The sequence below is a fragment of the Podarcis tiliguerta genome (assembly GCF_965153285.1).
Source record: "Podarcis tiliguerta genome assembly, chromosome: 12".
In the NCBI taxonomy this organism is placed as follows: Eukaryota; Metazoa; Chordata; class Lepidosauria; order Squamata; family Lacertidae; genus Podarcis; species Podarcis tiliguerta.
The window spans coordinates 42,803,450-42,830,313 of NC_139545.1; the positions used below are offsets into that span (position 1 = coordinate 42,803,450).

General features: G+C 43.6%; 1 protein-coding gene and 1 long non-coding RNA gene across 2 annotated transcripts in view; one reads left to right on the forward strand and one right to left on the reverse strand.

Annotated features, from left to right (window-relative positions):
* CCNY (cyclin Y) overlaps window positions 1-26,864 on the forward strand; it is a 102,390-nt gene that overhangs the window by 32,467 nt on the left and 43,059 nt on the right. The gene's annotated exons all lie outside the window — the stretch shown is intronic.
* LOC310661162 lies at window positions 1,079-7,158 on the reverse strand. The gene is made up of 3 exons (XR_014503796.1): window positions 6,335-7,158; window positions 3,676-3,911; window positions 1,079-1,434 (listed from the first exon to the last, which is right to left on the reverse strand). It is a non-coding gene; the product is annotated as an uncharacterized lncRNA (long non-coding RNA).

A 26,864-nucleotide genomic window follows, 5' to 3' on the forward strand; every position in this document is an offset into this window, starting at 1 on the left:
GAAAAAGTCAGATGTCTCTGGCGTCTTTTGGTACGTGGCCTTTAGTTTCTGTCCTCTTTCTCTATCCCCTACCTCGGTGTCATCAATAATGTCATTTTGACATATTGTCAAAATGTCATAAGACTCTGTCATCTTCAACTAGAATCACGTGCAGAAACCTTCTCCTTCTCCTTGTCTCTCTATTGGTGCTGATCAGCAGGTCTTTTGCATAGGCTTTTTAAAGGTGCCACACTGATGGAGGAATAAGCTGCCTCCAACGATACAACTTTCACAGAGAAAACAATTTCCCATTTTATGTTTTGGCTTACTGAACTTGGCAGCAAGGGGATTCTTCTCTTATTACCATATTTATTGATTTCTGCAATGTGCGTGTTTCATTCCAGACCTTTACATAATTAGAAGCTGCAGGCCTGTGGGGATTTCTGCTCATGAGAGCCATGTTCAGACTGAGATACTGCCTGAGCAGAAACCGCCGGCCACTATAAATCAGCATGAATGCCTATTTTTTTTTTAAAAAAATAGTTTTTTTTATTATTGTAATGGAGGACTCATTCAACAGCTTTAGCAGACCTTGTTGTGTATGTTTGCATAGTGTTTATTTTGAATGTAATGATATCCTCATTCAGAATTTGGTCTACTTTGACTCTTGCTCATCCAAATAGTCTTTATTTAGTTATACAGTATACCTCTTAATGTCAAAATAGACTTTTAGACTGGGTTTGGAAAGTATGAAAACCAGTTACACAATGGAGAGGAAATCTTCTCTTTCAGGTAGCGTTGTCCAGAGTTGCTTAAGTAACAGGACCTTAAAACTGACTTGGTGGCTAATAGACAAGCCAGTGCAGATCCTTCAGCAATGGCCTGATATGTGCTTGGTATTCTGTACCAGCTGTAGCTTCCAGTCCAAACATAGAGGAAACCCTATGTAGAGCACACTACAGCAGTCTAAAAGTGAGGTTACCAGCACTTGAGTCACGGTGGCCAAGCCATCCTTGCTCAGGAAAGGGACACAGTCGATGCACCAACCAAAGCTGTTAATATTATTATTATTTTTTATTAAACATATATACTGCCTACTTGTCAAAGTGGCTTCTGAAAGGTTGACAAGTGTAAAACTGGTTTTTTAAAAAAACATGATTAAATGTGCAATAAAGACAACAAACACCCACAATTAGAATGTACAATGAAACAAACCTGTTAAAAGAGCACACTCATTAAAACAGTTGAATCAGTGACTAAAACAATACAAGAGGTTCAGGTCAGGAGATCAGGGGAATGCTTGTCAGAACAGATATCTCTTCAAGAGCTGGTAGATAGCCACACTTTTCCCTGGAGACCACCTGGGTCTCTGTGGGGCCAGTTGCAAATACTTCCACTCCAGTGGAATTTTGAGGACGCTGTCATCTGGGACCTGCATGCCCATGTTTCAAGGTGCTGAAAGGCAAAAGTAATGCAAGATATGTTTTCCAGAGGGCTAGGTGCATTAGTCTTTAGCAGCATTTCACTCTTATGACACTGTATTTTTCAACAAGCAAACTTTAAAGGCTTCTGAAATTTCCAAATTACAATCCAACTCTTGGACAAATTCTATCAGTCTCAACATGAATAGAAACAAGGGTTTCTGGTCCCACCCCAGGTGTTCATTAACACAGCAGGTGGGGAATAATTGCCTTATCACCAATTACTCTTGAAAGGTCACTGTTCTTATTTTGAATACGTTTAACCTTTAATTGATATGTATTTGAAAAGCTGAGAATGACAGCGGATGGCGTGGACTCTAGTCTACAAAAGTTTATTTGTCTTTAAGGTGCTACAAGTTTTGCCTTGGTTGCCACTGGAGCAAAAGAGGCCGTGATCCTTGATTCAGACATAACACTGAGCCAGGGATTGTGGTTTGTTTCTCCCAGGCATGAGTAGGAAGAAACAAAACCAGCCCATTAACTTCATAATAACATGCTCGTGTTTTGATCCCAGGAAAAAGATGTTATGGTTCTGATCTGCTGATTTCACAGATCATGGCAATTGCAACTTAGGGCAGATCCCGCTTTTGTTCCATAGTTTTAAGAATTTCTTCTAAGGTTTTGGGGGGAAAGCTGCTCTATTTCCCTCAGATCAGATACTTTGCTGAGAATAAGCTCTCTGTAGCTTCCTACATGATGACCATATAATAGTAGTTCTATAATGTGTAACTACAGTGGCACCTCAGGTTAAGTACTTAATTTGTTCCGGAGGTACGTTCTTAACCTGAAACTGTTCTTAACCTGAAGCACCACTTTAGCTAATGGGGCCTCCTGCTGCTGCCGTGCTGCCAGAGCAAGATTTCTGTTCTTATCCTGAAGCAAAGTTCTTAACCTGAAGCATTATTTCTGGGTTAGCAAAGTCTGTAACCTGAAGCGTATGTAACCTGAAGCGTATGTAACCTGAGGTACCACTGTATTACAAGTGTGTATAAAATAACAGAATTTCTGAGTAGTCAACCTTGAATGCTTTAATTAAGATCTAAGAGGTTGTTTGCAGGGCTTCTCAAGGTCCTTCTCTGACTGAAGTGTTTTGCACTCATTCTCGCCCCTTTCCCCTCCCCATTCTCTGTATGCCTGAAGCTTCGTATGCATGGAATCATAGTATTCAAAGCTGTTCAGTTGCTGCCGTCTCCCTGACAATTATTTCCAAGTCCTCCCTTGAACCTTGTTGATTAAAGAGCTTTTCTGAACATTTCCCTTGCAATCATTAGTTGGTAAGTTAGCAATAGTATCATCACTGTTGCTCTTCCACAAGATAAAATTAATCTGAAGCAATATGAGACATAAAGGGAGATACGGCTTGCCACTGTCATTGCAGTAACCTTAGTCATTGCTAGGTACGTTTTCATTTATTTCTAGACTCTTATATACTGGCTTTCTTTTTTCAATGGAAAGTTAAAGGCAATTCAGAACCATTGCAATAAGTACAACTGAAAAATCTTCAGCAAGTGGGAAAATGTTCCACAGAGTGTGGCGTCAGCAGTGTGTTAAAAGTGCATGTAAAAAACCACAAGGCCAAGCAAACCATTCTTCCAGCATGTTCTGGGCAGGGTGGGGGTGCTCCTTTTCAGTTTTTCTCCAAGAGACCTTCCTTGCTACTACCCGAAATCCACACCACCCAAATGCCTTCATTCTTGAAGGTCTATCTAGTTGTCCTTTCCCTTCTATTTAGGTCATGGGGAGGCAAACTAAGTCCCGGGGGCCGGATGTGGCCCAATCGCCTTCTAAATCCGGCCCGCGGACGATCCGGGAATCAGCGTGTTTTTACATGAGTAGAATGTGTCCTTTTATTTAAAATGCATCTCTGGGTTATTTGTGGGGCATAGGAATTCGTTCATTTCCCCCGAAAAATGTAGTCCGACCCACCCCAAGGTCTGAGGGACAGTGGGCTGGCCCCCTGCTGAAAAAGTTTGCTGAACCCTGATTTAGGTGTACACTTTTGGTCATAGTAGAGGCATAGGCTAATGCTGCACATCTGTGCGCATAGTAGACACATTAGACTAATGCTGCATATCTATGCACACATCCATGTGCATACATGCATGCAGTCACACAAACTGCTTTATGGGTAGCAAGCACAGTGCAATCCCATGGCACACACACACACAGAGAGAGAGAGAGAGAGAGAGAGAGAGAAGGAGGAAGTGAAGGTAACCTTGTTTTGAACTGTGCAATGCGAGACCCTTGGTGGCAATTATCCTGGGCACTTGTTGGCCTTGAACATAGGTGGCTGCAGTCTCTGGTCCAGACTTAGGAGGTCTCTGGCATCTTGGTTCTGGAGTTCTCAGACATCTTGGGCTTGGGGGACTTGGGTTCAGCAAGTCCCGCTGAGTCTGTGTTCAGGTCCAGAGTCATGACAAATGGGAGCAGAATTGGTCATGCTTCTGTTTACTGGAGTGAAATATATTCTGGTTATTATTTGTCACCTGAATCTTACTGGCTGCAAAATCACAGTCTGCAGATGGCCATTCTGTTATAATCCATCGTTTCTTTTCAATAATATCTCCAAATGGATTAGGTTGAAGAATGAGCTGGGCAGTAAGTCATATACAGTGTAATACACTTTTTGGAAATGAGGTCTGTGTATTGTGTTACACCAAACCCAATACCTGCTGCTTTTGTAATCTGTTTGGCTTTGGTGTGATGCTGGGACATAGATGTGATACATTGCAGATTTATTTTTTTCCCTGCAAGTAAAGATGTATGAGTTTCTTACAGTTGCACACATCATCATAGGCAGCTGATGATCTTATGACTGCCTATTTGTTCATGGGCACGATTGAACTTTTGGCTATTTTAGATCATCAGACTTTTTTTTTGGGGGTGGGGATAATTGTTTATCACACCCTGCAGTTTCTACATTTTTTGACGTTTACTGCCATATTTTTGAACATGATACTCAACGGTCCTGAATGGGGTAACTGTGCCTCTGAAGGACCAGGTGTGCAGCCTGGGAGTCATTTTGGACTTACAGGTGTCCATGGAGGTGCAGGTCAATTCTGTTTCCAGGGCAGCTGTCTACCAGCTCCATCTGGTATGCAGACTGAGACCCTACCTGCCCGTGGACTGTCCTGCCAGAGTGGTGCATACTCTTGTTATCTCCCGCTTAGACTACAGTGGTAACTCTGGTTACAGACACTTCAGGTTACAGACTCCGCTAACCCAGAAATAGTACCTCGGGTTAAGAACTTTGCTTCAGGATGAGAACAGAAATCGTTTATAAATACATAATATGATCAGTTGATGCAGCACAGTAGCTAAGGGATTGAGCCTACAACTCAGAAGTCGCTGGTTCAAATTTTGTCTCTGCCTCTGCCATCAACTCACACTTTCTGTAAGCTTCAGTCCCTCCTCTCTGTAATTTGGGGGGGGGGGGTCATAATTCTGACTTCCTTACAGTGTTATTGTTAGGATTAAAACTAAACCAGAGGTAGCCATCATTGTGCTCTCCATATGATTAGGAACTCCCATCATTCCCATCTGGCAGGGCCAGTGGTCAAAGATGATGGAAGCTATAGTCCAAACATCTGGCTGACACCTTATTGGATACCCCTAAACATGATAATGCATGTGCTATGAAAGCGCTGTGCAAATGCTAGGTGAACTAGTCTTTGGGCTTTTTCGGTAGTCTTCTGTGTTTTATACTAATAACCTTGTAAACTGCCTGCAGAGTTTGAGAGAGCTAAATCTCTGCTCTTCTCTCTTGATTTCTCCGCATTCCAGCTTTCAATATCCTCTTTTGGCCTTGCACGTAGACTGTTGCTTTAGTTTTCAAATATTGTGATCAACTTGTTCTTCTTTTGCATTGTGCCACAAAATATGTGGGCGTATGTCTACAGAGGAAGAGAGATCGGCTTTTGTGATATTATTAGCTCGCGATTCTGTGGAGTGGTCTTAAGATTATTGTTGTTTTTGGTCCTCACTAGTTTGTTAAAGAATGTCTGAAGTCTCATGAATTTGTGACAGTTGGTGAGTGGTGTTTGACGTAAGAAAGCCAATTGAGTGGGACAGCTTAGGGACATCAGTGGCATTTGTGATTTGATGTAAGTGATGTGTTATTTCTTTTTTAAAAATAATCCTTTGAGAGAGGGCTCTTTTATCTCTTTAAGTATAGCCAAAGGTGGTAGTGGTGGCTCTGACGCTAAGGATAAACAGAATTTATGGCTTCATGGTGTCAGTCCATATTTTTGGCTGCTTGATGAGTCCATCCAGTGGTAGCTTGATTCTTGTGGGGAAAGAAGTCATGAGTAGTTAAAGAAGTCACGAAGAGGAACAATTCATAGGATTAGATTACAGTGATATTAAACTTCAATATAAATAGAAATTATACTGCGTAAAAAAAATGGCTTCAGTGCATGAGAACTTCCCAAACTCTGAAGCATTCGGAAGTGCGGGGAGTGGGGTGGAGGTGGGAGCGAGGCCAAAATTTGACAACCTCCCCCCCAACCCTTCCACTGCCTTATCAAAGCTGGCCAGGTGAGACGCCCGGCTTTGGGGGGAGGAGGTGCAAGGCTTTGGCAAGGTCCTAGAGCGTTCCCACCTCCTTCCCAAAGCGGGGAAAGCACTAGGACCTTACCAGAGCCCTCACACCTCCTTCCCAAAGTTCAGCACCTCACTTACCTGGCTGTGGGGGGCTTCAAATGTTGCAGAGGGCCACATGTGGCCCATGGGCTGCATGTTAGGCCCCCATGATCTAGGGGCTTGCTCTGGTCACAGCCAAACCATGCCCAGGTAATTTGGTTTATTTTCCCACTTGAGCTACCTGAAGCGGTGCACAGAAAAAAATATTGACAGTGAACATTCAGGAAACTTACCAAAACAATGCATTTTCTTTTCATGGTGGAAGAGGTCTGTTGTTGTTGTTGTTCCTAAGTAATGTTATGTTGACTTGTGAATTGCAAGGTTTAGCAGAAACCTTGTCTTAGCAGAGCAGAGGCATTTCTCAAACAGCAAGGGAGTATACGCTTTTTGTACTCCCGCAGACTTTGTGTGTGGTATTCCAAATACTACTGTGTTGCTGAAAGGCCCCTTGTGATGTTTGTTCTTTAGAACAGCATTAGAACATGTTTGTCTGCAACACAACAGCAATAAAACCTTTCTAAAAATAAGGCCCCTACAGACCCTGATTTCTGGCTCGTAAAATGAGAGCAGTAAGTCGAATTGGTAGCAACTGCATGACACCTGTATTCCAGTTCCCGAGCCCCTGAAAGTGATTAGGTGATATTTTCAATAATTTGATGCTGCTTGGCTCGCAGGAGGATATATTAGGGCAGTGCCACAGAATTAAATGAAGAAGATTAGAAGCCGGCTTTCATTCGCAGTCATGCCACACATGTTCTTTTATTCTCAACAGCCTTTCATGGAAGGAAAAGGGAAGTATTATGACAGGCAATGCTCAGCTTGGTTCCGGTATTTGTTCTCTTTGTATTTGTTGATGATTACAGGAAGAACAGGGTTGGTGTTGGATGCCAGGCGCTGGGCAGCTGCTGAGAACCATACCCAGAACCATAGCCCATCAGGAGACCCATTTTCCAACATCTGAAGACTCTTGGCTTCCATGCTTGTCCATCTTCCCCCTCTAAGCATGCGAGCAGAGGCAAGAGTGAGGAGAAAGAGCAGTGATGCTCTGCAAGCATGGTGTTCTTCCTCTGAGCATTGTGTGGAATGGGTCCAGAGGGAGACCTGAGCAATAGTGATAATAGCAAGGGGAAAATGGGTCTACTCAGCACATCTTGCTGAATGGCCCATCAAAACTTTGAACTGGTACTGGGAATATCATTCAGTGATCTTCATAGCAGTGACAGGCAGAGGGTAGATTAGGATCTTTTCTGTGAGACTTGGCAGTAGATCAGCAAAGATGGCAGTTGTTTGACAATATTTTTTTTTTAGCACTTACTGAAGACCTCCCTCTTCCCAAAAGCCTTTTAAGTACAGGTCTTTTTCAGTCTGTCTCTGTACAGTGGTACCTCAGGTTACATACGCTTCAGGTTACATACGCTTCAGGTTACATACGCTTCAGGTTACAGACTCCGCTAACCCAGAAATAGTGCTTCAGGTTAAGAACTTTGCTTCAGGATGAGAACAGAAATCGTGCTCCAGTGGTGCAGCGGCAGCAGGAGGCCCCGTTAGCTAAAGTGGTGCTTCAGGTTAAGAAGAGTTTCAGGTTAAGAACAATTTCAGGTTAAGTACGGACCTCCAGAACAAATTAAGTACTTAACCTGAGGTACCACTGTATTAGAATTGTTTTTAAAATGTTTCACTTCTTTTATAGCTTGTATGTTTGCTGCCTCTTTAGGGAGGAAGGACGGGATATGAATTTAATAAATACTGCAAATAAAAGACGGGAGTGGATTTTTGAGTGACAGGACTGTGAGCTCAGTGTGGGTCCTAGAAACAAAATCCTGGGCTTGGCATGTGTTCAGATGCATTCTATTCCTTAATTCTAAGAGGCTGTTTCTCGTGGCTGCAGCTGATGTATCTCAGGGTTTGGGTAAAAGTCAAGGCACATCAGGAAGTCTGAAGTTTCTGACCCCTGCTTTAGTGAGGTATGTAATAGCAACAAACTCTATTGTATTTAGTCTTCGCAAATTTCTTCTGCAGTGAAACTTAAAAACAACAGCCTGGTCCTTTGCTTTACCTTCCTTGTGTGACAAATGGAACAGATGATGTTATCATATCAATTCTGTGAAGCTTAATCTGATTCCGGTCACACATGCTGACTACCGTAAGTTATTATTTATATTTTGGAAACAGAATCGCCTCTGAAAATCTCCCCCAGAATATGAAAGGAGACCATGCAGAAACGAAGGGAGTAGGCTTTAGCTGAATTGGAAACAGGATAAATAAGGAGTACTGTCTGATTGTATGTATTTCTCCTTCTGTCTTTCTCTTTCACCTACAATAGTGCTGCTTCTCTATACCATATTTTATATAGCAGCAGAATTTGTGTTTTGCAATGATCTGTCATTATAGACCCCTTGTCTTTCAGTGTGGGCAAGAATTACTAATTCACCTTGGCCTGTGCTCCTAGTGCCTTCCTGGAAACCAACTGAAACAAACAAACAAATCCCCAAATGCAAATCTAAGGTCTTGTTTTTCCAACACGTGGAAAGCATCGCAAGTTGGGTGCAGAAGAGTGAGTGCTCTTCTAGTAGTGCACTGATATTAATAGATAAAAAGGCTCATTTTGTCCTAGGAAATGAAAGCAGGCTCCGTTCTGAAAGAAGCTTTATTATTTAAGACTGGCAGGTGCACAATCCAGCTTCCCTTGCTCATGTTCAGTAGCACCTTCCCCAACACCAGCATACCTGGGGAGAAAAATAATTGCAGTGCACATCTGGCATGGATAGCAAACTTCTCAGTATAAGTGCAACATAGAGATTGAATGTGGCTCAGTCCATCTTAACTTGCTTCTTTCTATGTGATCTGTGCTTGTGGCTGTGTAAGCTAATCACACGACAGAGCAGACATGCTGTTGGCCATTTACCGCTGAGCTTTCATGTTTCTCCATGGATTACGTGAGCTGTGTGCTGCCCTCCCGCAGTTTATGGTTGAGGGGAATAGCATGACAACAGGGTACCAGATTTTTCTCCACCCTGCTAAAATAGCCTGAACATCAGTTTTTGTCTGTGTTTCTCTAAAGCTCATGGCCTTCATTAGGACAGGCAAGAGGCTTTTGAGAATCAGCAGCAATTCTCTGGGCCAAATAGACAGGAAGCTCCATCTTAAATATTAACATTGCCACATCCTGTTTTGTTAATCAACAAATAGCAAGGAACAGTTTCCGAGGTGTGAGGGTCTAGGCAACAGGTTGTAGGAATAAAATGAGTCTCGTTGGAATGACGGCTGGGGGAGCACAGAAAGATGAAGCACCATAAAATTGTAGAGTTGGAAGGAGGGATCTCAAGGGCCATCTAGTCCAACACCTTCAATGCAGGAATCTCAGCTAAAGCATCCATCACAGATGTCCATCCAACCTCCTCCGAGGAAGGAACTACACCTTCATCAGCACAACTGGACGCCCCCATCTGCAACAAAACACGTCTCTCCTATATTGGTCTCTGCAGGTGCTGTAACTCTCCAGTGGTTTGACTTCACCCCTGAAGGCACACTCTTCCGTTACCTCCCGAGCAGATAGATGCCAAGCAGTTGTTACAGGCAAAAGCAGGGCCAGAAGTGAAAATCAGTCCCGGCACTCTGGAACTGGCTGGCCGAAACCACAGTCTTTACAGAAGCGAAGGACCTGTTGACAAGCAGGCCCCTTTTTGTGGGGTAGCTGTTGTGGATATTTGGATAGCCCCACCCCAGCTCCCCCCTTTGCTTATCACATTGGTACCCCAGGTTGGTCTCTGGCTCCTCTTTCAGTGAAGCAGTAGTCATCCAGTCCATCTGCCTAGTGAGCTTGCTGACCTAGCCTCAGACTTTGCCTGCACAAATTTCAGGCCCTCCTAGCAGGGTAGTAGAGCAACTAGAGTCCCAGATAGATTTGAGTGTGAATGTTGGGTGGGTTCCAAGTTTTTGGCATCAGCTGAAGACCTTATTCACCCTGACTTCTGCTGGATCTTAGTGCTGAGCTTGTTGGTTGTTAATTAACTCTGGCTATAAAATGATTATAGGGACGCGGGTGGCACTGTGGGTTAAAGCCTCAGTGCCTAGGGCTTGCCGATCGAAAGGTCGGCAGTTCGAATCCCCGCGGCGGGGTGCGCTCCCGCTGTTCGGTCCCAGCACCTGCCAACCTAGCAGTTCGAAAGCACCCCTGGGTGCAAGTAGATAAATAGGGACCGCTTACTAGCGGGAAGGTAAACGGCGTTTCCGTGTGCGGCTCTGGCTCACCAGAGCAGCGATGTCACGCTGGCCACGTGACCCGGAAGTGTCTTCGGACAGCGCTGGCCCCCGGCCTCTTTGAGTGAGATGGGCGCACAACCCTAGAGTCTGTCAAGACTGGCCCGTATGGGCAGGGGTACCTTTACCTTTACTTATAAAATGTTTTTTATGATTTTTTTTTTTGGGGGGGGTGTATAATATGTTATATGCTTGACTTTTAATTGCAACCTGCTCTGGGGTTGCTTTGCAATGGAGAAATATTTTAGATGCATAAAAATCCGTGTGGATTTACATTACAGTATCCTGCTTTCACATTCAAGCCCAACAGAAATCCATTTTCAAGAAGAATTTTCATGTCTCACGAGTGAGCAAGAAAATGATTTTGGGGTGGGGCTGCAGTTTTTGTTGACGTATCAACACTGACTTTGATGAATGAAATGTTCATGATTTATGACTGTTGATAAAACAGTCAAGTATTTTAGAACAGTTGCAGCAGCTTGAAACTAAATCACTTTCATTTTTGGACAGCCATTTAAAGATCAGAGGCTATGAGTTTTATGTCTGCGTTGGTATGCGTGCTTTTGTGTGAGTTACCTTTTTGATATTCAGTCATTTTAAAATGTTGATGTGATCTTTCTATACATATACAGCTGCCTAATCATAGAACATGGGGACGCAGGGTGGCACTGTGGGCTAAAGCCTCAGCACCTAGGGCTTGCCGATCGAAAGGTCGGCGGTTCGAATCCCCGCGGCGGGGTGCGCTCCCGTTGTTCGGTCCCAGCGTCTGCCAACCTAGCAGTTCGAAAGCACTCTCAGGTGCAAGTAGATAAATAGGGACTGCTTACTAGCGGGAAGGTAAACAGTGTTTCCGTGTGCGGCTCTGGCTCGCCAGAGCAGCGTTGTCACGCTGGCCACGTGACCCGGAAGTGTCTTCGGACAGCACTGGCCCCCGGCCTCTTTGAGTGAGATGGGCGCACAACCCTAGAGTCTGTCAAGACTGGCCCGTACGGGCAGGGGTACCTTTACCTTTTTTAATCATAGAACAGCTATCAGCATTCATTAAATCTGGTCCAGTAAAACAGACCTTTCTGGCCAGTTTTCTGCTGTCAGCTACTCATTTTAGTGCCACATGTCTCATTCTTTGAGCATGTGTTCATGTTTTGCGTGATTTTGAGCACCATAATTGCTAAATGACATCACCCTCTTTAGAGGCAGCATACCTTTGAATATCAGAAGGCTGAGACCAACAATAGAAGATGGCTGTTGTTTTCATTCCTTGTTGTTTGTGGATTTACTAGACGTATCTAGTAAGTACCTAGTAAACAATTGAGGACCAGGTTACCAGAAGCAGCACCTGCCTGTCTATAGACCTGCAAGATGACTTACATCATCTGAAGAAATTTTACTCATGGCACCGCAGAATATCCCAAGGCTGGGATCCAGAAATGGGCATTTTCTCCCATTGCCCCTTAACTTCTGAATTCTCTTCCTTCTGCTATGCATGAAGCATCATCCACCAGTTGCTTCAGACACCTTGTAAAGACTTCTGTTTTTTGTGACATGGATTTTACTGGCCCATAAGGTTTATATTTTTATGCTACTGTTCCAGAGGTTTTTGATTACTGCCTAGAGATTTTTTCAGTAATGGACAGTTAAGAAATGCTTTCCAGTCAGTCAGTCAGTCAGTCAGTCAGTCAAACAAACAAACAAACAAACAAACAAACAAACAATCTGGCCAGTGTTGGAAACTGGATGTTGATCTGCCACAGCTTTGTTGGTATAATCCAGCACAGCTCTACTTTTGTGAGGTGTGTACAGTATGTGGGATAGGGTATGAGGGTCTAAAGGTGAGGGGGAAAGCTGCTAAGGGAAGTTCGACTTTTTCAGCCCACCCAAGCCCTGTGACTGGGCAACAGTTGGAGTGCCAGTATCCCCTCTCCCAGTTTATGCAACTTGGTTAGCTGTGGGCCACTTCTCTTTGGTTTACAAATGTGTGAGGTATTGCACATTACTTATTTACTTAGAGGACAGTAACTCCCAAGTAAGTCTCATGAAGAGTGGAGGCTCACTATGATGGACTTCAAGAGCCTAATACACCAGTTGTTCCGAGACAGTTCACAGTACGTGTGTGTGCCTATTATTGTGTGCGGCTAATGGAAATACTTCAGATGGTAGAAGGTGGGTTCTCAGGACAAAATTCTTTTATGCTTGGCAATGATTTAAGGACCTGAAAAGAAGGAAGTCAGTGAAGTCACACCATCATCTTGGATGTACACTGTGTTTGGAGACATGTTGTTGATGCTGCTCACCTTTGCCTGTATCTGTACCAATGAAACAATTGTTGCTGAGCTACAACCCCCATTATCCTTGGCCATGCTAATGGGCTGATGGAATTGGAGTCTGTAGGTTTCCATCCCTGCTTGTATGTGGGGTCTTGGAGCTTGCAAACAATAAAACAGATGGTGTAAGAACCAGCAGACAATGGGGGAAGTTATTTCCCAACCACAATGATGTCAGTGGAGCCATATATTAAAGTCTTGCAGTCTTTTGGTGTGCACCCACAACTTGGGGGACTCCTTGTTGTCCATGCTGGTATTATATGAAACCATTCTTTCCTCATTCTTTCAAGCACCCTTATTGGAGAGGTGTCAGATTTGCAATGGCTGTTTACTATTAAATCCACCCCCACCCCAAGAGGATGATTGGCGTGAATGAGAATTCAGATGTTTGCCGAGAGCTTGTGAACTGAGAAGAGACCTATCACTTCTTGACATTTAATTCTTAAGTCTGTTTTGATCTTTCCAGGATTCGGCTGCCTCTGTGTGTTTGTATCAAATCTGGGTCAGCTCCATTGATGTTTTGAAGTTAAGAAACTTGGATTTGTGTTTCCAATATCTGCATACCTTTTAGCAATCTTTAACCAGCAGTAGGAAATGGTAGGGGATGATAAAGCAGAATGGTGAATTTATCACTGTAACCTCAATATAAAAAGGTGTGGAGGATTCCTTGGTCCTGAATGGGGTAACTGCCCCTGAAGGACCAGGTGCGCAGCCTGGGAGTCATTTTCGACTCACAGCTGTCCATGGAGGCGCAGGTCAAATCTGTGTCCAGGGCAGCTGTTTACCAGCTCCACCTGGTACGTAGGCTGAGACCCTATCTGCCTGCGGACTGCCTCGCCAGAGTGGTGCATGCTCTGGTTATCTCCCGCTTGGACTACTGCAATGTGCTCTACGTAGGGCTACCTTTGAAGGTGACCCGGAAACTACAACTAATCCAGAATGCGGCAGCTAGACTGGTGACTGGGAGCGGCTGCCGAGACCATATAACACCGGTCTTGAAAGACCTACATTGGCTCCCAGTACGTTTCCGAGCACAATTCAAAGTGTTGGTGCTGACTTTTAAAGCCCTAAATGGCCTCGGTCCAGTATATCTGAAGGAGCGTCTCCACCCCCATCATTCTACCTGGACACTGAGGTCCAGCTCTGAGGGCCTTCTGGCGGTTCCCTCACTGTGAGAAGCCAAGTTACAGGGAACCAGGCAGAGGGCCTTCTCTGTAGTGGCGCCCTCCCTGTGGAATGCCCTCCCACCAGATGTCAAAGAGAACAACAACTACCAGACTTTTAGAAGACATCTGAAGGCAGCCCTGTTTAGGAAAGTTTTTAATGTTTGATGTATTACAGTATTTTAATATTTTTTGGGGAAGCCGCCCAGAGTGGCTGGGGAAGCCCAGCCAGATAGGCGGGGTATAAATAATTGATTACTACTACTACTACTATTACTACTACTACTACTATTATAACTGGCTGAGAGCCTGCTGGATCAGGACAGTGGCCCATCTAGTCCAGCATCATGATTTCACAGCGGCTAACCAGATGCCTGTGGGAAATTAGCAAGCAGAAAAACAGCACAAGACCACTCTCCTCTCCCATAGGGGTCAAAATATTCATGATTTCCACCACCACCACCACCCCATCCAGAAAAACAACAATGCATGTCCTATGTTCTAATATATTTTCATCTCATTTTATTTTCTGGTGGCTTGTGTCATCAGACACTCTTCTGTTGAGAGTCTCTTGCATATGTAGAGTAAAACTGCATGTTGCTTTTTTCAACATTAGACAGCTTTGCAAACAGATTACTACTGAGTGGGCGAATCATGTGAAGTTTCCCCAGAGGTATCTGACAGCACATCCTCAACTGTGAAGTTTTGAAATGTTATCTTCAAAATACAGTTTCTTGAAACCTAGGTGTGTTGTTTTATTCTCCACACAGTCTGAGCCATTCACCTGCCACGTGCATTTAAAACACGAACAAACCCCATTGTGGAGTGCCTCCCTGCAGTTGGGATTTTAGTAGTTTCAACTTGGATTCTGTAATATTTGACCCTAAGTCAGGTCGGCTATGTGTAGATAGAAGCAGATCCCTCAATTGATTCAGCATCTTACAATAGCTTAGTAAATGCAAGTGGATAATAGGCAATATTCCCTTCAAGTAAGCATTGGGGAAAACATTTTTTGCTTGTGTGTGTGTGTGTGTGTGTTCTGGTGAAAGATACTCCCCTCCTTAGTATGGGATAATACCCACCTTCTTTTGAGTTGCAGCTGAAATCTTAAAAAAACCCACAACCCCCATTGAATACAGTGGTACCTTGGGTTACATACGCTTCAGGTTACATATGCTTCAGGTTACACACTCCGCTAACCCAGAAATAGTGCTTCAGGATAAGAACAGAAATCGGGCTCTGGCGGCGCAGCAGCAGCAGGAGCCCCTATTTGCTAAAGTGATGCTTCAGGTTAAGAACAGTTTCAGGTTAAGTACGGACCTCTGGAATGAATTAAGTACTTAACCCGAGGTACCACTGTATAAGTCAGCAATCAACAACTCTGCTATTCTCTCCCCTGTTGACATGGGGCTATTCTTACCAGAATTAGACACTGATAGAGAAAAACAATAAAATGCCAGCAGTACTAGACTGTTGGTGAGCAGCAGTTCAGCCTCATCACATTTTATGGCAGGCATTCTGATGTTTGAATGAGAGAAGCTGCAGGATGGCAGCGGATAGCAGTTTCCAAATTCTGTAGCAGGCAGGAACTGCTGCTGCAAATGGCTTTCTATCTCCTAAAGAAAATATAAAACAGAATCTTTCATTTCCTTCTTCTGGAATATGTGCCTTAAACTGTGGGAGTTTGTTTCTCAGGGGTTGCTCATAACCTAGGGTCTTGCTCACCTTAGGGTCTTGCTCACATGAAACTTTCCCAGAAGCAGGATTAGTGGGGCTACTATAGCATAGATTAAAATAATTGATTTGCTTGAAAACTTTAATTTCTTCCAAATGTCTTTTACCCTAGAGTATAGCCAGGGAAGCATTTTTAGCCTGAGGGCTGCAGTCCCTCCTGGACAACATTCCAAGCGCCACATCATCATCATCATTAATGATGATGATGATGATGATGTACACTGCTGAGACACTTTGGTAGTTATGGCATATAAAGAGCTTAAATAAATATTTGAAAATATGCTACAAAATTGCAAATTTTAAATTGACTGTCCAGATTTTCAATCACACCCTGCCTCTGGCTAATTTCAAGTGCTGCCTGTAAAGTTTTGCTAAAGATCTTGAATGACTCTCTGCCACGTTACAGTGTTAAGACGAAGAATGAAGTCTTGCTTGTTGCAGAGACACTGGTGGTCAGTGTCAGGGCTGGAGTCAGACGCTGGTCAGCACGAAAGTCACAGGGCTCCATTGTCCGTGAAGTTAACTCTTCATTCAAGGAAACGGCATATAGCTCATCAACACTTCCTAGGAGGCCTTGCTCCTATGGAGCAGTTGCCAGCACTGGAGGTCCCTGCCTTCCACCCATTCTAAGGCTCCTCCCAAATGTTTCCCAAGCAGTCTCAAACTACGCCTCTGCACCTCTGGCCTCTGTTCTGCTCACCTTATTATACTGCATGTTCTTGGAGACCAAGGGAGTGGGGTACTTGTCACAGCAGGAGAGGGAAGAGTCCTTGAATTCTGCAGTGGCCTCTTGACCCCCCCTGCTCTGCTTCCGCCTCAGAGTCTGAACTGCTCCCCATCAAAAGCTCTTCCTGCTCACTAAATCCTGTTGCCCCTTCAGCATCTGGCCCCTTCTCTCAATCCTCTCCCTCTGACCTCTCCTCTATGTCCCACCACCATCCTTTGGCTCCAAACATTTCTCCTCTGGGGTTTCCATTGAGGGTTCCCCAGCTGGTGCCTCCCACCACTCCTCTTGGTCCAGCCAGTCCCTGATAGTCAACTGCAGAATATTGCGTCTGCAAAATCGGGTTTTTTGTTGCCAATTACTGACTGAGATCATATTTCATATTCTAATAGGAATTAGAAGCAGGGGTCAGCAACCTAAGGCCCATGGGCTGCAAGCAGCCCATGGAGGTTGTTTAACTGGCCCACGAGCCGCCCCTGAACTGAGCTGCTCACTTGCCGAGTCCCTGCATGCTGCACTAAATCGGCGCAGCATGGCGCAGGGGCTCGCTTTTGTGGCGCCGGTAATCATGTCTGCACAGACGCATACACTGAAAATCACATCTGCGCAGACCCTGGAAATCGTGTGCACGCACGATCCGGCCCATAGAGGGATCTCCGCTGGAGTGAACCGGCCCAGGCAAGGTAAACCTTGCCGACCCCTGAATTAGAGGAAGAGAATGGCAAGTTTTCTCTGGAGTTGTCCTATACAGAGATTCACAACTGCAGTTGTGTTAGGTAAAGATATATATTTTTTTGTTTGTACAGGCCCTGATGAATTTGAAAGGTCAACAGTGAGGCTGCTATCTTTCCTCTCTTTATTTCTCCTCATATAGCCATTGTCATTAGTGGAGGCGCTGTCGTGTCAGCAATCTCTTGTAAAGAGTGAATACGATGTCTTAAGAGGATACAGGAAATCATATTTTCATGTAGGCCTGGGGAAACGTATGGTCACACAGTCACAAGTTCTCTCTAAACACAGTAGTGAGAGAGAATTGTTTTAAAACAATGACAAATGGATATGGAACTTCTGTTAGTAACTCCCACAAGCACAAATGGTAGGAAATGTCATGGAACAGATGACCTTTAATGAAAACGTCCTGGGATGGGGGTGATCTCTCTCTCTCTCTCTCTCTCTCTCTCTCTCTCTCTCTCTCTGTGTGTGTGTGTGTGTGTGTCTGTTGCAACTTAATGATGGAGAAATATCATATCTGGTTACAGCAACAAGAATAGTTTGTGTAGGACATTGGAAGCAACCTGCTAATATTGTCAAGCATCCCTTCTCTTCCCCGTTGTCTGGCATGGCCATGAGGAGCTGATTGGAAGCACCCACTTTCAGATTTTAGTCACTGTGTCCAACTGTTGCTTCTTGAAACAAGTCAATGTCATATTGTGGTTTTGCTCCATCCCAGGTGGCGGCCTCAGCTTGACAGAGCTCTGGTCTAAGCAGCTTGCCTCTGCTTGCTGCTGGAGACAGAAGTTTGCTGCTATGAGTCTTCAGCCTGAGCGCCACGTAGAGTGAGCCAGAGAGTTACCTGCTTTTCTTTGACTTTGCCATGTTGGAACTTGACCTCTGATTTGCTTGACTTTGCCTCGCCAAAACTGGGATCACGCTTATCATCTCCCTGCTTAGACTGGAACCCAGTCAAGCTGAGACCACAATCTTGTATAAGTTTCTTATAAAAGAGACATTTCTTGATTTCCCCACCTCAAGAAATGTTCAGGTAAATAATAATTATAATGATGATTAGATGTATTTGTTCTGTGTATATATGGAAAGACATACCGTGTTTCCTATTTCAGCATTTCAATATTTGAATTTCTCAAAGAATTTTTTAAAAATCAAAGAAAAATATTCTACAATAGAGCAATAAGCAACTTCCTAGCAGCAAGGTATCTCTTGCAAATTTCAGATCTCGGGATTTAGTTTCACCAGTTCTGTGGACCATGAATAATTCATCTGGCTGTTAAAAATACATGCTGATTCTTGGATCAGTCTGTTTCCAGGCTATAGTTAATTTATGGATTTATTTCTTGAAGGAATAATTCAGATTTGGGCTGACAGATCTTTAAAAACTCAGATAATATCATCGTTTTATTGAGGATGAAGGGGGTCCTTTACAGAGTCTGATATGGATTATATAACCAAGTACAATAATGGTTAGTATAATGCTAAGATATCACCTGGATGTAATTCAAAGGAGAGAAGCACCAACACTTTTACATTCTTCATTAAATAAATATTATGCCAGTATTATAGGCAGCATGGCAAGAGTTAATCTCCGTGCATGAGAGGCAAAAAAATAATTGGGCTAAAGTGAATCCCTGTGGTAAACTTTATTCTGATTTATTTCGTTTACTTAAGGCCGAATTAAGTGAAAACAGCAGTTGATTGTTAATTTTGCCTCTTCCTCCCTGCCCTAAGGTCATATATAATCATCTTATAGCTGGCTTTATCAATTTGTAAAAGATACCCAGAGGGTGATAATAAAACATTTTAAACAAAGACAGTTGAACAACAAAATCTTAAGCAAGGTAAATTAGGGGGAAATCACATAAAACACACAAATACAAATGACAGGTAACACAGTGGATACATTATAAATTGGTGGATTAAAATCATTCAAAATAGGGAAGCCAAATCTTAACCAGACACATATAACATATTGATAAGGGTGCCAGGCTAGTCTCTCTCTCTGGAGTGCATTCCACATGAGGTGCCTCTAGGGAAAAGGACCTCTCTCCAGTGGCCACTTGCTTCACCTTCATTCTCAGACAAGTTCATGAAAGACAAGACAGTCTTTCAATGCACTCCAGACCCAAGCTATATAGAGTTTTGAAGACCAGAGCAAGCACATAACCAGAAACAAATAAGATGACTGCGAAATTTTCAACCCTGATGCCCTAATGCCCTGGCAGCCAGTACCAGCCAATCTGGGTGCTGTGTTATGCAGTTTATATTTCTGCAGGATTTTTCAATGGTGTTTCAGATATATACGTTTTCACTTAAACACGCAATGACTTGGAACGTAACCCCTGTGTGAATTGGGAGTTGCCTGTATAACATGTCGTGATAGCCCTTTCTTGCGTGTGCAAAGGAAGTCAGTGTAATGAAGAGTGTGGCTCAGAGTGCTCCTCCATGAAGTTCATTTCCGTATGTTTCTGAGCACAATTCAAAGTGTTGGTGCTGACCTTTAAAGCCCTAAGCGGCCTTGATCCAGTATACCTGAAGGAGCGTCTCCACCCCCATCGTTCTGCCCGGACACTGAGGTCTAGTTCTGAGGGCCTTCTGGTGGTTCCCTCGCTGCGAGAAGCCAAGTTACAGGGAACCAGGCAGAGGGCCTTCTCGGTAGTGGCACCCGCCCTGTGGAACGCCCTCCCACCAGATGTCAAAGAGAACAACAACTACCAGACTTTTAGAAGACATCTGAAGGCAGCCCTGTTCAGGGAAGTTTTTAATGTTTAATAGACTACTGAATTTTAATATTCTGTTGGAAGCTGTCCAGAGTGGCTGGGGAAACCCAGCCAGATGGGTGGGGTATAAATAATAAATTATTATTATTATTATTATTATTATTATTATTATTATTATTATTAAATTTGCCTTCTTGAAGCTGCCATTCTGCATGGTCTGCAGAAAGTGGATAGGCTGCTTCCTAATACTAGCACTCAGGCGAGTGTAGCTGAATGGTGGAAGATTCAGGACAGGGGAAAAAAAGATAATTCTTCTTCAGCCTACACATAATTAATGATGGAATTCACTCCCAGAAGATGTAGGTAGTAATGACAAGCAATTTGGATGCCTTTGAATGAGGATGAGGCAATTTCATAGAGGATGAAGCTATCAATGACCACTAGCCACTGCTTGAGGCAGTCTCCCTTTGAATACCAGCTGAGCATTGCAAGTGGGGGGCAAAATGCTGTTGTGCTCAAGTTCTGCTTGTGAGCTTTCCATTGGCGTATTCTAGTAACGAGGACTGCCTTTGATCATCGGTCTTCAAAGAAATTGGATTAATTTGTAATATAACAGTAGATGCAGTTCCTTTGTTTGCTGTGCTAGGAATAATAGATCCATCAAATCAACATTTATCTCACTGGGATATGTTGACATCTTTGCTGCTGGCTTCTGGTGCTCTGCAACAGACCTGACAGTAGAATCATGGTATGCTCAGGTGCAGTCCATTGCTGCGGCCGATAAATTGGCCTGCTAGGTAAGGGTGTCCAGAGGTTAGATGAGTCCTTTATCATCAATCAGTTGTTAGCCCACACTTTCCCAGTGCAGTGGGGTGGTGGGGTGGGAGAGCCCCAAATCCACATTAATTGTGTAACCAAACCCTACCTGCAAAATTGCAACCATCAGGAAGTGGCCTTAGTGCCATGTACAAAAATGCCCTTAGAGCAACGTTACATTAAAGGTACCCCTGCCCGTACGGGCCAGTCTTGACAGACTCTAGGGTTGTGCGCCCATCTCACTCAAGAGGCCGGGGGCCAGCGCTGTCCGGAGACACTTCCGGGTCACGTGGCCAGCGTGACATCGCTGCTCTGGCGAGCCAGAGCCGCACAAGGAAAGGCCGTTTACCTTCCCGCTAGTAAGCGGTCCCTATTTATCTACTTGCACCCAGGGGTGCTTTCGAACTGCTAGGTTGGCAGGCGCTGGGACCGAACAGCGGGAGCGCACCCCGCCGCGGCGATTCGAACCGCCGACCTTTCGATCGGCAAGCCCTAGGCACTGAGGCTTTAACCCACAGCGCCACCCGCGTCCCATTACATTACGTTACATTACTATATGGCAATAAAGTCAGGTCTGCCCTCAAATGTACCTCTGGAGATACATCTGGCAAACCTGTATGATGCATATGCTTCTTAAAAACACATTCGTTGCATTCACATGTTACATTTCTAGGTGTATACATAAAAGAAATGTGGGAAGAGGCCTTCAAAGGCTTTGGGGGGACTGTGCATAACGGTGTGTCAAGTAAATGTGTACAGCTTCAGTTCTCATATTCCCTTTTTTTATCTGGAGGCTGTTGTACTATCTCCTTGACATAAAAATATGTGCAATAAATTATTTAGATACTGTTTGTCAAGAGAGGGGCTTCCTTTCCCACACATTCTCCTCTGTCTCATTTTGTCGCTTTAGATGGCGATGTTTTTGGAAAGCTTCTTTAATACTGTCATTTGCTAGCCTGGTAATTTTCGTCTTGTTGCCATGTGCATGTATTTTTTGGAAGGGGTGGGGAAACGGGATGGGAGGGGTGGCATTTGTCCTTTACCAAGCACCCTCATTTGTCTTCTGCAGAAACGATTGCAAATTATAATTCTGCATATTAAAGAAGCAGCTGTGTTATCCTTGAAATCTCAGATTTCACCATGCAAGTAGCTTCTAATTATTTTCCGAGTGAAAAGGTTCAAAGTAATCTGAACAAGGTTTGTTTTTCGGTTTGTACTCTGTAACTAGGCATAATAAATGGGTCAGCATCATTATGAGTTGCACACACCCCTTCAATTCTATACACAAAGGAAGTCGATTTAAGACTTTCAGGGATTCGATAGAATTTTTCAAAAACAAAGGGCTTAATGAGTCCTTGTAGCTCATAAAATGAATGCTTGAGTCTTCTCAATGTGCTGGAAAATGAAGATGGTGTAAAGCAGATAAGCATTTTTTAAAGCAAAAGAAGGAGGGATATAATACATTTCTGTGTATTAACAAAAGAAAAACAGCCCTCTTTCAACACTTTGGTCACATGCACACCACACATTTTAAAACACATTTTTCCCTCCAAAGGATCATGGGATCTGTAGTTTGTTATGCATGCTGGGAATTTAGAGTGGTAAACTAGTTCCCAGCACTCTTGGAGGGAGACTCATAACTGTTAAAGTGGTGTAAATGTGCTTTAAAGGTATGGTGGACTTCAGAACATGAAATGGTTTGGGGAAAACATGATATAAATTGACTGTTTGGTTGAGCTGAAAGGCTGCTTCACACATTGCAATGTTCCTAAACAACATGTGGAGAGAGATCTTTTGGACTTACGAATGTCATCCTGCTCTGAATTACATTGCTGTTACTAACTTTGCTGGGTTTTTCTTAGAATTGTTGCAAATGTGATAAAAAATTGAAAAATCAATAAAAAATATTATTAAAAAGTATGAATACAGAACAGTGAACAAGTACCCTTGTTAGAGAGTTGTGATTGGCTTCAGCTACCACTGATTGTATACTTCGTGGCAAATCCTGATTTTCTGTTCAGTAATGTGTGATTACCCTTAATATGACCCTTAATTCTCTGGCTCTTTGCTGCTACTTCTAAGAACTTTTGGCAAATGCTGTTTGTTCTGCTGCTGCAGGTCATGAGAAGGGGAGAAAGGGACTGCCTAGGCAGTTCTGTTGGATGACAATCTCTCTCTCTCTCTCTCTCTCTCTCTCTCTCTCTCTTACTCTCTCTCTCTTTCTCTCTCTCTCTCTCTCTCTCTGTGTGTGTGTGTGTCTGTCTTATCTATCTATCATCTATCATCTATCTATCTATCTATCTATCTATCATCTATCTATATCATCTATCATCTATCATCTATCTATCATCTATCTATCTATCTATCTATCTATCTATCTATCTATCTATCTATCTATATCTATCATCATCTATCTAGGGCAGCGCTCACACAACTCTGATAATGTGTCTTATTTTAGAAGAGTATTTGTGTTTGTGTGTGGAGTTCCAGCTCTTTAATTACATACTGAAAGCAACCATAATGCAATGCTGATTGCTTCTTCAAGCATGAAATGCCTTTATTTTCCCTGGGTTGTCCTTTGCATACGCCTGTACCTGAACATAATCTTTAACTTGCACTGTCAACCACTGTAAGAAACAGAAAAAATTATGAATGAAGTAATGGTAAAGAAAGATCACTGTTTTAATAACAGAGGATAATGCTGGGCTCAGCAAGATTTACGTTCATTCACTTAATGAGGTCACAGAATCAAGGCAGTGTGTTCTCCAGGAGCAGCATGAAATGATAAGTTTCACCTTATTCCATTAGAGGGTGGAATTAACCTCCCTGGTAATTTTGTCGTCATTGGACTGTCACGTATTCAGCAGCCATAAAAATGCTTCCCTCCCTCTCTTGTCAGCTCGCCTAATATATATGCAGGGGAGTTTTTGGTTACCAAATTGCTGCTCAGTTTTCCCTTTGACATGTGAACATTTTCAGGAGCAGAGCATATCCGCCTTGACATAAAGCAATCACAATGATAGGTTCTTCCCTTTTCTCAGAATAGTTGACCTGACATTCTTCCCTGGGAGACTTGGTCTTCCTCCTTTCACTAGAACAGAAAAGCAACCGGCAAGCACCTGCTTTTCATTGTGCTCTCCTCTTCTTGAGTTTTCGCCTTATGCAATGAATTTTTTTTAATTTTAAAAATCGTTTGTACTTGAGTGAAAAGCTGGTGCTCAGCAGCAGCTGTTATTCCAAAGGGGTTTCACTGCCAAACAGCTGAAATTAGAAATGAAGAGGCGCTATTAGTCAGTCTTGCTCGCCTCTTTCAGGGTGTTCTAATAGAACTTTATTAGTGATGCCAATGCTTATATAGTTAGACCAGAGGGACTTCCTTCAATAGAGTTTCTCAGAATCAAATGCAGGGGTCTGTGTGAGTGTGGTTGTGTGTGTAAGAAAGCAACAACAGCTGGCTTATTTTAAGTATCAGTCTCTTGAAAGGGCAGGCAACTCTGTGTCCTTCGGCTACCGGTAATTAAAAAAGCTATGGCTCACTAGAAGGACAGATCCTGAATCTGAGGCTCCAATATTTTGGCCACCTCATGAGAAGAGAAGACTCCCTGGAAAAGACCCTGATGTTGGGAAAGATTGAGGGCACATGGAGAAGGGGACGGCAGAGGACGAAATGGTTGGACAGTGTTCTTGAAGCTACTAATATGAGTTTGACCAAACTGTGGGAGGCAGTGGAAGACAGGAGTGCCTGGCGTGCTCCGGTCCATGGGGTCACGAAGAGTTGGACATGGCTAAACGACTAAACAACAACAAATGGCCTTTTAAGAGATGGACACGGCTAAACGACTAAACAACAACAAATGGCCTTTTAAGCTGGGGATTTAATTGTTTTTGTTTGTAACTATTTTATGGGTTTTTGTGTTTTTATACCTGTAATCCTCAGATGAAGGGTGGTACAGTCGTGCCTTGGTTCTTGAACAAAATGTGTTCCAGGAGTCTGTTCGACTCCCGAACTGTTCAAAAACCAAGACGTGTCTTCCAATTGGGTGCAGGAACGTCCTGCAGCCAATCAGAAGCCATGGAAACTGTGCCAGATGTTCGGCTTCTGAAAATTGTTCGAAAACTGGAACACACACTCCCGGGTTTCAATTGTTTGGGAGCTGATTTGTTCAGGAGCCAAGGCGTTTGAGATCCAAGGTATAACTGTATAGAAATTTTAATCATCACCATTGCCTATGCTGAACTTTTGACCAGTTTTCAAAGGCAGTCCACATTTAGAGCAGGAGTGTGAAACCTCAATTTCAGTGTACTGATTGCATCAGGAACTACTGGCATTGTCAGGTGTTTGCTGTGATGTGCACACACTGGCAGTGGTCACACTGCTGACTCCCTGGGTCCTCTCTTTGCCATTGCTACTGGTTCATCTGCCATCTTCAAATCGTGAGAACAAAAACAAGGAGAAGGAGCCTCTGTTTCCTTGTCCTCTCATTCTGGACAATGGTGCAGACTGAGCTGTAGCAAATGAATGAGCTGTGAGTGACTATGGGGCGGGGGGGGGGGGAGGAAGCAACTCTTGACAGAAGACATCTCCACCCCTCAGCCCAGACACTGAGGTCCAACTCCGAGGGCCTTCTGGTGGTTCCCTCACTGTGAGAAGTGAGGTTATAGGGAACCAGGCAGAGGGCCTTCTCAATATTGGTGCCTGCCCTGTGGAATGCCCTCCCATCAGATGTCAACTATCTGACTTTTATAAGACACCTGAAAGCCCTGTTTAGGAAAGTTTTTAATGCTTGATGTTTTATTGTGTTTTTAATATTCTGTTGGGAGCTGCCCAGAGTGGCTAGGGAAACCCAGCCAGATGGGTGGGGCATAAATAATAAATTATTATTATCATTATATTATTACAAGGGCCAACTAAGGGTGTCTTGCCGAAGGATTCCCCAAAATTTGGAGCCAACACTATCTGGGTGTGACCCGTTGGTCTGTTTAGTCCAGGAACTTCATATCAAGCAGTATCCATAGCAAGGAACTCATCGAAGGCATTATCAGTGCAGAATGTTTGTGCACAATTTTTTATTCCTGCTGAGAGGCATGCATAGGCTGTCTGCAAGAATAGAATTTTGATTGCTGCTGAGAGGAGTGAGCAAAGGATTATATAACTCCAGCTGGTATTTGTTTAGGCTGTAGAAATCTAGGGAGACAATTTGAGAATATGTGCTGGAACAAGAACCGTACAAAAATAGAATTTAAAAATCACTTCCAGAAAAGTAGCATGGATTCGTTCTTGGGTACAGAATGCTGTCATGTGCGCATGGCATACCAAGTTGAGGAAAGGGCAAAGTCTGTAGTAAAGAGTCTACTAGTTGCTGGGACTGGTGAGCAGTACTTTCTAGAAGTACTTTTTGGCATTGATGAGTAATCTTTGGCCCTCCAGATGTTGTTAGACTCCAAGTCCCATCAGCCTCCGCCATTGTGGCCAATGGTTAGGGATGATGGGAATTATAGTCCAAAACATCTGGAAGAAAACAGGTTCCTCACCTCTGATTTGCAGTTGGGGGATATTACCTTACCTGCTCTGGGCTTTTGGTGGTCAACCACACCAGCAAGGAAGTCTTTCATCCTCCTGCCACTGCTTCTGCATGACCACAGACAGGTAGCGATGAACTGACTGAATCCCTGCTTGATAACCAAATTAGGGCAATAGGTGCAGGTCAAAGTTTGCTCATATTGTCAGGGTGAGCTGTAGGTAGCTGAGTTGAGCCAGGGAGTTGTGGGATCTTTAAAGCCCCAAATACTTAGTCCCCAAATATCGGAAAATCGCTTCCATTCCTACAGATCTTCTAGGGCACTGTTTCTCAAACTGGGGTCTCCAGCTGTTGACAGACTACAACTCCCATCATCCTGCTAGCTAGAGATGATGGGAGTTGTAGTCCAACAACAGCTGGAGCAACACTGCTCTAAGGTGCAGGTTCCAAAGATCTCAGGAGCTCTCTCTACAGTAACTCAGAGCATGGCTTCTAGTGTGGCTGCCCTTGTTCTGTGGAAGAGTATTCTGTTGAGATAGAGCAGGCACCTATTACCTGCACTTTCCCTAAACAATTGAAGATCTTTTTTCGTCCCAATAACCCTTCCAAGTTGGAGGAATAGGTCTTTGCCATGGGTGACTACTTGGTGTTGTTGTTTTTTTAATTTGTCTGCTGCTGTTACTTTGTCTGTTGAGGGTTTTTTTAGCTGTTTTAGTGCATTTGGTACATCTCCTTGAGATGTGCATGAAAAGCGATAAACAATAATATACAGTG